Source organism: Lissotriton helveticus, chromosome 1_1, assembly GCF_964261635.1.
Source record: "Lissotriton helveticus chromosome 1_1, aLisHel1.1, whole genome shotgun sequence".
Lineage (NCBI taxonomy): Eukaryota > Metazoa > Chordata > Amphibia > Caudata > Salamandridae > Lissotriton > Lissotriton helveticus.
The window spans coordinates 80,020,506-80,036,998 of NC_136057.1; the positions used below are offsets into that span (position 1 = coordinate 80,020,506).

Sequence of the window (16,493 nt, forward strand, 5' to 3'; positions counted from 1 at the left end):
AAAATCTCGGCACTTTAACAAAAGTGCCGATTTTGCGGCAAACCGTGAAATCGCGATATCCTGGAGGGTCTGCCTAATACAGCTTGTACAGTGGTTATGGTCATCTGTTCACTTACATTATGCGTAATATAAATAGTGCACAATTTCGGCGTTTGTGTCTGCCTCTGTGGTTCTGAAATTCTGGACCCTACTGTCATCCCAGTATCGAGATCCAATACCCGTGCCACAAAATATCAACATCCCATGACGAATTTGGTGTCAACGGACCGGTAATGATTATGACATCATCCCTGTATATTTGCGTCATGATCGAGGAATGCCAACACCCCTAAATCGTAGTTTCCGTTCCGACCCCTCAGACTCCATTTTGTAAACGGCATCCATCTTGTGTCTTGCCCTCCTGATAAGTCAATTGAGTAAGGTCGAGCTTGATCTAAAAGGACACGTCCACCTCTCCCTGACTCCCCCCTGACCTGTCCCAACTGACTCCCTTGCCTCCAGCCAAACCTGTTTGAGCAGCTCCTCGCCCAGTGGCCGAATACGATAGCATCAATGCATAACATACCATAAACCACTCACCGCGTACGGATCATGTTTTCTACACACACACACACACCTGTCCGCGTTCCTTGTTTATGGCCAGTTTTATGACTAGGAGGTGCCCTTCTTTATTGGGGTTTCATCGATATCTGATGGGAGTTCCGGGACTGGCTGGGTAATCTATCACGAACGGGACGTCCAAAATATGGGCTTGCCTACATGACTTCGCTCTTTGTATTGTTGTAGAAATATGTGTACAGCCATATCATAAACTCAAGAATTCTTGCTTGCAGCTATTATTTCTGTATATAAGGAGAAGGCTTGTTCTGTAAAAACGAACAGTCTCCTGAGAACACACGATCCGCGTTGTCGTGCTTCTAGGACACATGTTACTTGGTAGCTGCCAATAAAACTTGATCTCTGACTGCGACTAGAAGACTCCGTGTTTCTGTGGTCCGGAACAAGGGAGAACTCAGAGGTCTTCGGGTGTTATTCCCTGGCACCACCGGGTTCTTAAAAACCCGGCACCTCAGTTGGCGCCCAACTCGGGGCGGTATCAAGCGGCGACGGTCCAAGCCAGATGTTCGTGAGGAGCTTCGTGTGAAAATTCCAGAGGACGGCCAGCCACTTCAGCGACCCCTGTATGTCGACGTGGTTCCGAAGGTCTTTGCTGCGAGGTTCCCCGCGTCCCGACGGCTACGAAGGACTGCTGCCCTGACTATCGCCTTGTTTTGGACCCAGTGATTCTTGGTAGAGCGAAACGATAGACGAGTCTTCTAGCGACGTCATCGATCTTCAAATACTTCAGTTAAGTATAAGTGGAGCGTCTCCCAGTCCTTAGTTTGATCCTTAGTTTTTGGTATCCTTGAGATACGCTTTGATTTGGTACTTGCAAGCCCCAAAGCCGAAGGACTCGTGTTTTCATGAGAAATATCGTAATCGATAATCCTTTGAAGTTTGAAGCTAAACGAGTGAGCAAAGATGCCTTGCTTTAGCGGACTTGGAAACTTGTTTTGTCTTGGTTGTAGTAAGGACTCCCGATTAGAGGATTCTTGTCCGGTTCCTCCGATTGGAACTCCAACGTATGAGCTCTATGTGAAGCATGGCGTAGGTCCTATCACATATAATGAAGTGTGGATAAAATACACCCGCAAGGATGGTGTTTTAAAGTGGCCCCAATATGGTAGTTTTGACCCAGAAATCTTAGACAACCTAGAGGTCAAATTGTTCAAGAAAAAAGCCCGTCCGGCGATGTTTGACTCTTTTCGCTTATGGCGCAAAGAAGCCAAACAGAAAGAAATAAAATTAGCAAAAAGGAATAAAAGAGGTATGTCAATGGTGCAAGCTGCCGTTGCATACAGGGATAACGAGGAAGAGCAAGAAAGCGAACAAATACTTAGGAGCAAGAAACTAGCAGTAGATAAATGCTACCCGATGTTACCAAATGAGGGACGAGGTCAAGAGGAAAGATCCGAGAAAGATCCGTTAATGTCCCAATTATTGAGCTCACCTCCACCGTATGCGTTAGACGCTACCGCACCACCAAAGCATTTTACTATACCGCGCCCCGGCGCACGTAACCCAGCTCTTGCACGAACGGCAGCTCCTCTTCAGCTGGTTTCTACTTCTCCGGCGCAGCCTTCTCAAGGGCCGCCATCTTTGCTACATACTCCATCTACTTCTACCACTTTGCCTACAGCTCCAACTGTTCCCTATGATACTACGTCTGCCACTGTTTCAACTTCCTCTGCTATGGCCTCGATTTCTTCTTCGCCTCAGCCTGTCTTTTCTGATGCATTTGCCCCTCCGCAAGCTTCTCCTTCTATTAGACAAAGAGTGACAGGTACCGTCACTGGTCTGCTTTCACCTTTCTTCGGGTCGCCTAAAACGACCCCCAAAACAGAAGATAGACAGTTACGTAGTCAACTGCCTGATTACGAGGAAAGAAAAGTGCTGAATGAACTAGCACGCCAATGGATTGCGGATACTGTTAGATATGATGTTCAGTCTGTTATGGAAGTTTTCCGTCAATGGAATGCACCCACTCAGAGATACGTATTCGAAGAGATGTGTGTATATCTGTGCGAAAATTTGGAGACGAATGATCCCAAATACACAATGGACGAACTATGGCGTGCGCGTTTTAAGTTCCATGAAGGTATGATTACAGGTGCAGATGTTGAGAAAGCGATAGAGTTGTTGTTCTCTTATAGGAGTAAGGGAAACGTCTCTAGATCATTGTACCAAGACGACGTATCAGGTAGGAAAAGAGCGAGACAGTACCCCATGAGAGAGGTTCCTCCGGTTTGGAGGGAAGGCGATGCGAATGTAGTACCGCCAATTCTGCCATATTTCCAGCGTGTATGGGTACATGTCCCCTGGAAAAGATCAGAAGTTTTAGCGCTCAAGCAGACACTACCTGATCCCCGTAAAAACCTGACTGGGTATTATAAGGAGTTATCGCAGACTGCAAACTCATGCATAATGAATTTAGCAGATGTAGACATGTTGTTTGGGAATGTTGTCCCACATCCTTTATGGAGTAAAATTCGTCATACGGACCATGACCAAGAACTAGGTGATTCATGGGCTAATATTACCGCTATAGATGCTAGACAAATTGGTGGTTCTAAACCTGAGCCGTTAATAGCCGAACTTCCCGGTAGAATTGTCACGTACATGAAAACATTAATGCCTGAGTTACGGGTAAACTGGGACAAGCTATCTGCGTGCAAGCAGAAGAAGGATGAGAATGTGTCTGACTTTTTCACGAGATTTGAGGAGACTTTCACTGATCATAGTGGTCAAGATATGGCTACCGAGGGTGGTCAAAGATTGTTTGTAGACAAATTCGTACATAATTTGCTTCCTGAACTGTGTACTAAACTAAAAGATTCAGAGAGTGCTTGGGCTGTCTCTACGTCAGCGCAGATTTTAGCTACAGCCCAGTACTATGAAAATAGGCGCAAAGACGAGCAAGATAAGGTAGAGAAAAAGACTAAAGATTTGAAAACTAAGGTTCTTCTCCAGCAGGCCTATCCGCCTCGCACGGCTAGTCAGCCCAATTATCAACCACAACAGCAGTATTCGAGAAACGCGCAAGGAAACGAGTTTTCCCATCAGCGTCTTCCGTATGGCCCGAATCAATGTGCGTATTGCAAGGAAGAGGGTCATTTTAAAGGTAATTGTCCGGCTCTTGCGCGACGTTTAAACGGTGTTTCAGGTATAAGGGGTAGAGGTGTTCAAAATGTTCATAAGGGTAGGGGCCGTGGAAATTTCTCCCAGAACACAGCTTCTTTTCCGCCTCAGAATTCCATGAACAGCTTTGACCAACAGAATAATGCATCGTCTAGGTCAGCTCAGTACTATGCTGACGACTATTACACCGAACACGAAAATGAGGGTAATGATTGCTAGGACAGCCATGGACAAAGAGAGGGAGTCGTTTCAGTTCCAGTAGATCAGAATGGACCCTATGTCGAGGTGATTGCCTCAGGAGTGTCAGAGCCATTTCTGCTGGATACTGGTGCTACAAAAAGTTCTATTATGCACTCAAAACTTCCTGGCGCACCTTTGTCTGGCGAAATGAATGTCTCAGTAGGTTTCTCTGGCACCCCTGTTAGAAACCCGATCTCTAGTCCCATGTCCCTTTCTGTTGGCCCATGCGAATTAGAAGCACCCCTCATTTTGACAACAGGTTGCGGTGAAAATTTGTTAGGTTTGGATTTACTAAAGAGGTTGTATGCGACTTTGTACTGTTCTCCCTTGGGAGTACAGCTTACTTTAGGTAAGAAAGTCGTTTCTCCAATGTATGTGTCAAAAGAAAATATTGCAACTGAATTGTCGTGTCTTCCTGATGTACTCTGGGCTAATGGTTCTACTGATGTAGGTCGTTTGGAGATAGCACCGTATGTCATAACATTGAAAGCCAACGTTAGGTTGCCACGTATTCCCCAATATAAAATATCTAGCGAATGTGAAAAGGCGTTATTGACGATTGTTTATGACCTGATTGATAAAGACGTCATCGAAGAAACAACAGGAAATGTTTGTAACAGTCCAGTTTTACCGGTCTTAAAGCGTACCGATCCTTCACAGCCCCGTGTGTACAGGTTCGTGATCGACCTCAGAGAAGTGAACAAGGTAGTTATCCCACAGTTTCCAGTTGTCCCCGACATTACTGCCTTGTTGACGATGGTTCCAGCTTCAGCAAATTGGTTCTCGGTGATCGACCTGAAGAACGCTTTCTTCAGCATCCCGATTGCTGAGGAGAGTAGAGATATTTTTGGATTCAATTTAGGAGGACGAAGCTTCCGCTTCAAGTGCGCTCCTCAAGGCTACTGCGAAAGCCCATCAATATTCAGTCAGGCCCTGAAAACACAACTGGACACAATTGTTCTACCAGATGGGTCAACTCTGATTCAGTATGTAGATGATCTGCTGATCGCTGCAGACACTGAAGAAATTTGCAAACAAGCCACGCTGTCATTATTGCATCACTTATGTGACATGAAGCACAAAGTCTCTCTCTCCAAACTACAATTTTGTCGACAAGAAGTTACCTACCTAGGTCACATCTTGTCGAAGGAGGGAAGGAGACTGACACCAGAAAGAATACAGGCAATAGCAGAGCTGAGTGCCCCAAGGACACAGAGAGAGGTTCGAGCCTTCTTGGGCATTACATCGTACTGTAGACAATGGATACCGAATTTCTCACTACTAGCCAAACCCTTGCTGGCACTACTCTGTAAAGACACGCTCAATCCTATGCCCTGGTCTGAAGATTGTCAGACGAGTTTCCACGAGTTGCGTGATGCATTGTGTTCGGCTCCTGTGTTGGGAAACCCCAACTACAGTAAGCCTTTTACATTATACGTCCATGAGAAGGAAGGTTGTGCATTATCAGTCCTAACACAACACTTTGGGGACAAACAGCGCCCATGCGCGTATTTTTCGGCAACTCTAGACCCTGTGGCTAAAGCCCTACCAAGTTGTCTGAGGGCTACCGCCGCAGCAGCTGTCTGCATTCAACAGTCTGCTAGATTAGTCATGAATAATACTCTGATCGTTATGGTCCCGCATGCAGTAGACATTTTGCTAAACAGGACGAGCACACAACATCTTACTAGCGCTCGACTATCCAGTTATGAACTTACACTGTTAGCAAGTCACATCCACATAAAGAGGTGTGATACACTCAACCCCGCTACGCTACTACCCATCCCGACAGAAACAGACGAGATTGATAAACATGACTGTTGCTTTAGGACAGAAGAAGAGACAAAAGGGAGAGTAAACTTACAGGACACTCCCCTTCCTGAATGCAATGATACTTTATGGGTTGATGGTTCATGTTTCAAGTTGCCAAATGGTGATACGACTGCAGCCTATGCCGTAACAACATTACACACCATTATAGAGACCGCGCGCATTTCCCACAATTCTGCACAAGCTGCAGAGCTAATTGCACTTACAAGAGCATGTGTGTTGGCGAAAGGAAAGCGAGTGAATGTGTACACTGACAGCCAATACGCCTTTGGTGTGGCTCACAGTTTTGGGAGATTGTGGCGTGAACGTGGATTCCTGACGTCACATGGTGCAAAGATACAGCATGGTCAGCTAGTTAATGAGCTCCTCGAGTCACTGACCTTGCCACTACAAGTTGCCATTGTGAAATGCAGTGCACACAAAAAGATTCAAGACGATGTTGGCCGCGGGAATGCATTTGCAGACGAGGTTGCGAAAGAGACTGCAAGGAACACAATGAGTCGGATGTATGTTGTAGGTCCCGCTAGATGGATTACTGATGTGGGAATGTGTGAGGACACCATCGAAAGCGTGAAATCTATACAAGCCGAGGCAACTGAGAAAGAGGTGAATGAATGGAGAGAAAGTAAGGGTAGGTTAGATGCGAATGGTTGTTGGGTCGAATTGTCAGAACACCAGCGATGGCTATTACCTAACGCCTATGTACTTGCAGTAGTAACAATGGCTCATGGATTTGCGCACATCAGTTCGAAAGGAATATGTAAGCTATTGGCCCCAGTATGGCAGAATAGCAATATCCCAAAATATGCAGAGAACGTGGTCAGAAAATGTATGGTGTGTTTGAAGCATAATCCCGGTAAGGGAACCCCAACTCCAGCTGGTCATTTTGCGCCTCCAACGTATCCGTTCGAGGTTTTGCAGCTCGATTTCATCCACATGGATGGGTGCAACAATCTGAAGTATGTGCTCGTTGTTGTTTGCGCTTTTTCAAGGTGGGTGGAAGCATACCCCCTTAAGGACAATACCGCCTTGTCAACTGCCAAAACCCTTGTCAAAGAATTCTTCCCTAGATTCGGCATGCCTAGAATGATCTGGAGTGATAATGGAAGTGAATTCGTAGGACGTGTGATGAGGAGAGTGTGTGAGTGTCTAGGCATACGCCAAAAGTTCCACGCTGCAAACCACCCCCAATCAGCTGGATTAGTGGAGTGCTACAATGGCACATTGAAACTCAAACTAGCCAAGGTCCAAGCCAGCACAGGTCTTAAATGGCCTGACGCCTTGCCTCTAGCACTCCTGTCGACCAGAATGACCGTCCATTCTAGATTAGGACTTAGCCCCCATGAAATAGTGTTTGGCCGCCCAGCCAACGTCTGGGGCGTGCCAAGGCCAAAGAAACTCAGCGAAATAGAACACCCCGTACTGCTTGACTATTTGTGCGAATTGACAACTAAATTGCGTGTTTTACACCAACAGGTTCACAGTTCCTCTCCGCCAGCCTCCGATGATCCAGGTCACTCCATCGAACCCGGCACTTGGGTTCTAGTGCGGAATTTTCGGCGCACAAACAACGAACAACCCAGGTGGACCGGACCGTACCTTGTGCTTCTTTCCACGAGATCAGCCGTTCGGGTGGAAGGAAAGAAAAGTTGGATACACGGGACCCACTGCAAACGGGTCCCTCTGCCCCTTCCATACGACCGGTGGGTCAACGAAGGAGTTGCCGACTCCGAGACAGAATCCATACCTCGCTTCATCCCTTTCAGCGATGCACGTTTAAAAGAAACTGGTACCGAAAAGGAGAGTGATCATATTTTACAAGGACTTGTGCCACCGTCAATGCAGTTGGACACTTCAGAACCTAAGACATTGTTTGAAGACCACACCGTACCTGGGAAACAACAATATAATCTAAGGTCAAGACAAAGAGACTAATAAAAAGCAAATTAATGTGATTTCCCTTCCCCCAAGAACTATTTTTGATTTTTCAGCTCTCTCACTCTCAGGGAACTTGCTCATTTTTGATTTTCGAACCGCCATCCGGTTCTGCTGCTAGGGTCGCGGTTGAAGTCTGGTGAGTGCAGCTGGGGACGTTTAGGTCAACGGTTCTGGTTGGTCCAAGGGAGTTACCCCGGACTGAACAGAGTGCACTCCCTGGCAGAATCAATCTACCACCGCGGGCAGCAACTAGAGGATGGAGTTTCCTAGGGTAAAGAGACCTACCAGATTCACGAACATTGAAAGACAACTATGCACTGTACTGGCCAAAAGAAGGTTTTTGATAACATGTATTTTAATGTTGTGTAGCATAACGATGTTTTTGACTGGTTATACTCTATTCGTATTCCAAGTTACTTTTTCAAATGACACCCGGCCACCACCTCCTCCTACTATCTCTCCACACTACTTTCACCCTCTACCTGAACACGAGTCTGCCAGAAGACTCGAATTTGTAAACAACTCATTTATTCAACTCCTACACCAACACCAGTCCATAATGAACACATCGAACTGTTGGATATGTGGACTCATGCCACACACAACGGATAAGGGTATCCCATACTTCATCCTGCCATTCAGTTATTATGGTTCTCTGTGGGCTTTTCAGACCATGTTCCTGTTCGCCCTAGAACCATACCCAACCCGTTCCATTGAAAGCGATTCCAACAACAAGGCACTAGTGGCAGGGATAAGAAATATGAGTAGGGAGTTCGACACATATCAAACGATCCCCAAAGATGAACTCACTCCATACAGTCGTTGGAACATAACTAAGAATGGGATTTCCCTGAGTAAGGGACAGACAGCAAAGAAATCCCGCCCAGTTTGGATAGTGCCCCACAAAGGTCGCTTATGTCTACAAGGTATCAGCAGGGATCGAAAAGCACAATTAGGAAAGAGCATATGCACGGAAACATATGTATTCGCTTCCCGAACTTCCCCGCTATTCTTAGCAGCCAAAGGCACGTATTTCGTCTGCCACGACCAAGCCTATACATGGTTGCCCCCTGACTTCTCAGGCACGTGTTTCATCTCATTTCTGCTGCCTCCCACCTACACGGCCAGAGCAGATTACCATCGGACAAGGACAGCTAGAGGTGTCGTGAGTAAAGACGACACCGCGGGTCAGGAATTTGCAGACTTCGCAAAGGGTTTTCTGCCATTTTGGGGACCTATGGTGAACAGCAGGAATATTCGCCAGTTATCGAGGATAGTTGAATCCGCCGTGATTACAACGGCCGGAGCCCTTGAAAACTTGACAACCGAGCTTCAGTCGGATCGACTTATGACCCTTCAGAACCGAGTTGCCCTAGATATCATGATCGCCGATCGTGGTGGTGTATGCAGAGTGATCCAATCTAGTTGCTGTATTTTCATCCCTGATAATGCACCGACAGTGTACCAGGCCATCTCCAAACTACACGAAATATCTGGCTCCCTTCACGTGGAAAAAGGAGATTGGTCCCTTCTAGTGTGGTTCTGGGGCCTGATCACTGCCTGGGGATGGAAAACACTGATCTTCGTTGGGATGGTCTTAGCGCTTCTGTTTATGTTCTGCCTGTGTGTACAGTGCGCTCCTGCACTATGTGGCCTCTGTGCTACCCCATGTGTAAGGAAGCCTGTGTCAAGGGACGAACTGAGCAACAGAATGATGCTACAGCAACATCTCCACGAATTCATTAATACAGATTTGGACTCAGACTAACATGAGTTATTGCCTTATATGAGGGCAAAAGGAGGGTCTGTGGTTCTGAAATTCTGGACCCTACTGTCATCCCAGTATCGAGATCCAATACCCGTGCCACAAAATATCAACATCCCATGACGTATTTGGTGTCAACGGACCGGTAATGATTATGACATCATCCCTGTATATTTGCGTCATGATTGAGGAATGCCAACACCCCTAAATCATAGTTTCCGTTCCGACCCCTCAGACTCCATTTTGTAAACGGCATCCATCTTGTGTCTTGCCCTCATGATAAGTCAATTGAGTAAGGTCGAGCATGATCTAAAAGGACACGTCCACCTCTCCCTGACTCCCCCCTGACCTGTCCCAACTGACTCCCTTGCCTCCAGCCAAACCTGTTTGAGCAGCTCCTCGCCCAGTGGCCGAATACGATAGCATCAATGCATAACATACCATAAACCATTCACCGCATACAGATCATGTTTTCTACACACACACACACCTGTCCGCGTTCCTTGTTTATGGCCAGTTTTATGACTAGGAGGTGCCCTTCTTTATTGGGGTTTCATCGATATCTGATGGGAGTTCCGGGACTGGCTGGGTAATCTATCACGAACGGGACGTCCAAAATATGGGCTTGCCTACATGACTTCGCTCTTTGTATTGTTGTAGAAATATGTGTACAGCCATATCATAAACTCAAGAATTCTTATTATTTCTGTATATAAGGAGAAGGCTTGTTCTGTAAAAACGAACAGTCTCCTGAGAACACACGATCCGCGTTGTCGTGCTTCTAGGACACATGTTACTTGGTAGCTGCCAATAAAACTTGATCTCTGACTGCGACTAGAAGACTCCGTGTTTCTGTGGTCCGGAACAAGGGAGAACTCAGAGGTCTTCGGGTGTTATTCCCTGGCACCACCGGGTTCTTAAAAACCCGGCACCTCACCTACAACATGGACCTGATACAAATAGCAGTACCTACAAGTTGGATGGGACAATTCAACAAGAGTCTAGGATACTCCAGCACAGATGACTTTGCATCAACATTACGGGGCATCAGTCTTGCTGGCAAGCCAACTTTGTATACATTATTATCAGAGACTATACTTGCCTCTTGGATACAACAGAATTTTATGAATTTTCGTACAGTTGTATTTATATAATAAAACAACCTACCCACAATAATTGATCTATCTATTTATCTTTTTGGGTTCTGGAGTAGCATGCTACTCGCTGAAAAGCACTTCAACACTCTCAAAAACATTTTATATTTCCCTACACTAATTCACCACTAATCATTTTTGGATTCTGGAGTAGCGTGCTACTGACCGAAAAAGCGCTTCAAATTGACCCTAACGCACTCCGCTGCTCACAGAACTCTGCGTTGAGCGGTTGAGTTTTTTTGACACTTTGCGGAGTTCTTCATTGCGGAACACCGCCTAGGCCTAATCTTATCATGAACATTTAGATTTCAGTCATATGTTAAGAAACAAGCGTGAGTAGAAACCTTTTGGGTGGAGAAAATTAAAGACATTAATATTGTGAATTTTTTGTTAATTAGTTGATGTTTGCAAGTATGAACACTTCTCTGTATCAAGTAAAGACCTTGAGAGTTTTGTAACTTTCAGATAGTCAAATTGTGCATTTTGTTGCAATTAAAACATTTTCAAGGCCTGAAATTTCTTTGGAGGTTGCATGCGGGCAGCCTAAGTTATCCTGCAAGAATTTCTTGCTGAATCCTATTGCAACTACAATATGTGCTCTCTCATGTAAAGTCAGGTTATTAGAAGCTTTTCTGCAACTCAAGATACGCCTTACTTTTCACCTGGTGTGGGTGCATTTCTCATGTTAAGTGAGATCTCCTTTCTGAGTATAACATTTCTGGCTTTCCCCTCCTGTATAAGGCTTTAGTCCAGTGTGAATTCTCTCATGTGAAATGACATTGTATTCGTGAATAAACCTTATCTGACATTCCGAACACACATAAGGCGTTTTTCTCCCTTGTGAGTTTACTCATGTCAAGTGAGAAGTAATTTGTGACCAAAACTTGGCTTGCATTTCGAGCACTCATAAGGTTTTTCCCCAGAGTGGGATCTCTCATGAAGCATAACTCTGTTTTTCAGATTCAAGCTTTTATGGCATAAGGATTTTCTCCAGTTTCGAGTTTCTCATGGTGAGATAGCGTTTTTCTCTGCAGCTTTTCTGGCGTTCAGAGCACTCATAAGGTTTTCATCAGTATGGAGTTGATTATGGTTAGTGAGGCTGTGCCTATCAAAAAATAGGAATTTCTAGCATTCACAGCATTGGTAATATTTTTTCCCTGTGTGCGTCTGCTCATGTAGAGTGAGATTGCATTTAAAATTGATGCTTTTCTGGCACTTGGAGCACTGAAGTATTTTTGATGGTGTGTTTTCTTATGGTGCATGTAACCATCACTACCTCTGAATCTTTTCTGACATTTAGAGCACTGATAATGTTTTTCCCCCAGTGTGGATTCTCACATGTGCAGTGAGATCAGATTTACGGCTGAAACATTTTTGGCATTCGGAGCACTGATAAGGTTTTTCACCAGTGTGGGTTCTTATATGGTGAGTGAGATTGATTTTTTCACTGAAACATTTGTGGCATTCAATGCACTGATAAGATTTTTCCCCAGTGTGGGTTCTTGTATATGTAGTGAGTATTATTTTCTCACTGGAACATTTCTGGCATTCAATGCAATGATAAGGTTTTTCCCCAGTGTGGATTCTTATATGCTGCGTGAGACTACTTTTTATACTGAAACATTTCTGGCATTCAGAGCACTGATAAGGATGTTCCACAGAATGGGTCATTGCATGTTGAGAAAGACTTGGTTGGTTACAAAACCTTTCCTGGCTTTCAGAGCACTAATAAGGTTTTTCCCCAGTGTGGGTCTGTATATGCTGGGTGAGACCGAGTTTGTTTTTGAAACATTTCTGGCATTCGGAGCACTGATAAGGTTTTTCCCCAGTGTGGATTCTTATGTGCTTTGTGAGACTACTTTTTAAACTGAAACCTTTCTGGCATTCAGAGCACTGATAAGGTTTTTCCCCAGTGTGGGTTAATACATGTTGAGAAAGACTTTGTTTTTTACAAAACCTTTTCTGGCATTCAGAGCACTGATATGGTTTTTCCCCAGTGTGGGTTCTTATATGATGAGTGAGACTGTTTTTGTCAATGAAACATTTCTGGCATTCCGTGCAATGATAAGGTTTTTCCCCAGTGTGGGTTCTTATATGATGAATGAGATTGTTTTTTGTACTGAAACATTTGTGGCATTCAGAGCACTGGTAAAGTTTTTCCCCAGTGTGGGTTAATACATGTTGAGAAAGACTTTGTTTTTTACAAAACCTTTTCTGGCATTCAGAGCACTGATAAGGTTTTTCCCCAGTGTGGGTCCTTGTATGTACAGTAAGGTCTCTTTTTTCACTGAAATATTTATGGCATTCAGAGCACTGGTAAGGTTTTTCCACAGAGTGGGTTAATAGATGTCGATTTAGACTCCCTTTGAAACTAAACCTTTTCTGGCATTCAGGGCACTGGTAAGGTTTTTCGCCAGAGTGGGTTATTACATGTCGAGAAAGACTTTGTTTTTTGCAAAACCTTTTCTGACATTCAGAGCACTGATATGGCTTTTCCCCAGTGTGGGTTCTTATATGATGAGTGAGACTGTTTTTGTCAATGAAACATTTCTGGCATTCCGTGCAATGATAAGGTTTTTCCCCAGTGTGGGTTCTTATATGATGAATGAGATTGTTTTTTGTACTGAAACATTTGTGGCATTCAGAGCACTGGTAAAGTTTTTCCCCAGTGTGGGTTAATACATGTTGAGAAAGACTTTGTTTTTTACAAAACCTTTTCTGGCATTCAGAGCACTGATAAGGTTTTTCCCCAGTGTGGGTCCTTGTATGTACAGTAAGGTCTCTTTTTTCACTGAAATATTTATGGCATTCAGAGCACTGGTAAGGTTTTTCCACAAAGTGGGTTAATAGATGTCGATTTAGACTCCCTTTGAAACTAAACCTTTTCTGGCATTCAGAGCACTGGTAAGGTTTTTCGCCAGAGTGGGTTATTACATGTCGAGAAAGACTTTGTTTGTTATAAAACCTTTCCTGGCATTCAGAGCACTGATAAGGTTTGTCCCCAGTGTGGATTCTTATATGTTCAGTGAGATAAGAATTACTGCTGAAACTTTTTTGGCATTCAGAGCACTGATAAGGGTTTTCCACAGAGTGGATTTGTATGTGATGTGTGAGCCTACTTTTTAAACTGAAAAATTTCTGGCATTCAGAGCACTGGTAAGGTTTTTCTACAGAGTGGGTTAATACATGTCGAGAAAGACTTTGTTTTTTACAAAACCTTTTCTGGCATTCAGAGCACTGATAAGGTTTTTCCCCAGTGTGGGTCCTTGTATGTACAGTAAGGTCTCTTTTTTCACTGAAATATTTATGGCATTCAGAGCACTGGTAAGGTTTTTCCACAAAGTGGGTTAATAGATGTCGATTTAGACTCCCTTTGAAACTAAACCTTTTCTGGCATTCAGAGCACTGGTAAGGTTTTTCGCCAGAGTGGGTTATTACATGTCGAGAAAGACTTTGTTTGTTACAAAACCTTTTCTGGCATTCAGAGCACGGATAAGGTTTTTCCCCAGTGTGGATTCTCATATGCTCAGTGAGATAAGATTTACTGCTGAAACTTTTTTGGCATTCAGAGCACTGAGAGAGGATTTTCCCAGTGTGCATTCTCTCAAATTCAGTGAGATGAGATTTATGGCTTAATCTTTTTTGGCTCAGGTAACTTTTTCCCCAACTTGGGTTATTTTGCTTTGATTGAGGCAGGTTTGAACACTGAAATTGTTCTAACAGCCCGTGTTTTTAAAAGGTGTATTCCTAGAGTTAATATCTCTACATTTAGTTTTCTCTTGCTTATATGCCACGGTAAGAGTGAACCTGATTTTAGAGTCGGGCTTGTTTAGATAATGTTCAGCATTTATCTCTAAAAGATATTGTGTGTAATCTTCTTAACACTTGCATTGAGAAAAATATGTCTGGATGCAGCCCTGTAACACCTGTCGAAATGTTTGTAGCAGATAATAGTCTTTTGCTTATAGCCTCTCCGGCAGCAACTTATTTTGTGACTGAGGTTTCTCTCAAATCTATTTGTATAGGTTCTTAGCAATGCAGTGATAAGGAGTTAGTCTGATATTTAATGATTAAAGTGAGAAGTACCTTTTTGCACTGGCGCAATGGCAGTAACTGAGAACATTAGAACATGCACAGTAATATTGTGGCTCATCAGTCACAGAACATCAGTTCCTTTTACCCGTTCTGTGTTTGGTGTAAGGTTAAGGATTGTAGTTCTGAAGACGAGGATTTATTTAAATTAGCTATAGCGCAACGGTGCTCATTTAATCCATTTTGATATTTAACAGTTTTACATATCATTCCTGCACAACAGATAAGGTTGAGGCGATTTACATAGAATTACAGAACAATACACAATAAAAAGGAAACAATCTGAGATGGTCATGAACAACACAAATAAAGTGGTGAATTTTTAAGGTTTTCGCCAGAGTGAGCAGAGTGGGTCGAGGTGTTCTATCCCGAGGCAGATAGTCTCAAACTTGCGTAACTGGTTAAAAACGGTTGTTGAACAAAGGTGATTTTCCAATCTTTTGGTTGTTAGCGTGTCAGCTTCGGAGTCTTCTTTCAGTGTCTTTTCTTTGATGGTTTGCAGAAGAAACCTTTTGTTATATCTTTCTTTTATGCAGTGTGTGCTTCCACTCTGGAATTACATGATGCTTTAGATCATGCGTCATTTAGATGAACGTTATTCTGTCATGCTGAGGCAATTTGTCTTTCTGATAATATTTCAGATGAGGATGTTGTGATTGGTCTTTCTGGCACTATTTCTGATGCTGTGTGGACAGATATAACTTTGCTCTGGGTTAACGAAATGCAAAATTAGAGACTTCACTTACAGGTATAGTACTTTCCTCAGCTCCCACTTCCTCGCCACACCTAGATTTTGGAAATTGTTTAAACTTAGAATGCTGGATGTCCTTCGGTTTTTCAAAATAATCCTTCTTATGGCACTAACATTCAGTTGGCTGGTGCTAAATCTTGCTTTCTTCGTCCGTAATTTCAATCACCTATAGTATTAAAATTAAATAGTTAATACATGTAAATATCCCCCAAAATAATTTACAAGCCATATCAATGCAGAATTGCAGAATTTTGAAAGTGTTGAGCTGTTCTTCAGCCAGAGCAGAGTGTAGAATGGTAGCCTGAGAGTACTTGGATCTAGGAGTGAGGATTTGTAGAATTTCCAACATTTTATTAAGCTCAGAAAGGAAACATGTACACTATGGACTTGTAACATGGAATCCCAAAAGCAGACATTAAAGTCATATGGACTGGCACCAAAAAGATATTTAAAATAGAATACTATTAATTAATTTCTAATGTAGATTTCTAGGACAGGAATTTCCCCTCCAAGGACAACAGGCGTTTCCCCTGCCCTGAGTTACCACCTAGTTGTATCTGGTACCCTGACTTTAGTGCTCTGGCCTCTGCCGCACGCAAATCTATTGTGTGTTGCGAGGACTATGCCTAGACCTATCCCTCAACTATGGTCCAGAGTATGAATCAAGGGCAATGAAATTAAGGAGTACTTTCATGTGTTCACTTTATTCCACCTGATTATCAGTCGTTAGGCTTTTGTGCAGAAAAACAGGGCACAATTTTTTTCCAGACAGAAAAATTAGACTGAAAAGACCCACAAGACTCTGGGTGCAGCAGAAGCAGCCAAGACTTATGCTGTTTTTTTTACTAACTGGGGGAAACACACAATTCTTCCCTCTGTTAGAAATATCTTTCCCCTTCCCTCCCCTGCTTCGCCCATCTCCCCCCCCCCAACCAACCACATGCATAAAACAAGTGGTAAATAAAAGCAGAAAAACACTATGAAA

At 43.7% G+C, this 16,493-nt stretch overlaps 1 long non-coding RNA gene across 1 annotated transcript in view; it reads right to left on the minus strand.

Annotated features, from left to right (window-relative positions):
* LOC144833376 (uncharacterized) overlaps window positions 1–15,600 on the minus strand; it is a 46,553-nt gene extending 30,953 nt beyond the window's left edge. Inside the window, exon 1 of the long non-coding RNA XR_013610966.1 lies at window positions 15,504–15,600. This is a non-coding gene — a long non-coding RNA (uncharacterized LOC144833376). The remainder of the gene's footprint in view (window positions 1–15,503) is intronic.
* Window positions 15,601–16,493: the final 893 nt, after the last annotated feature.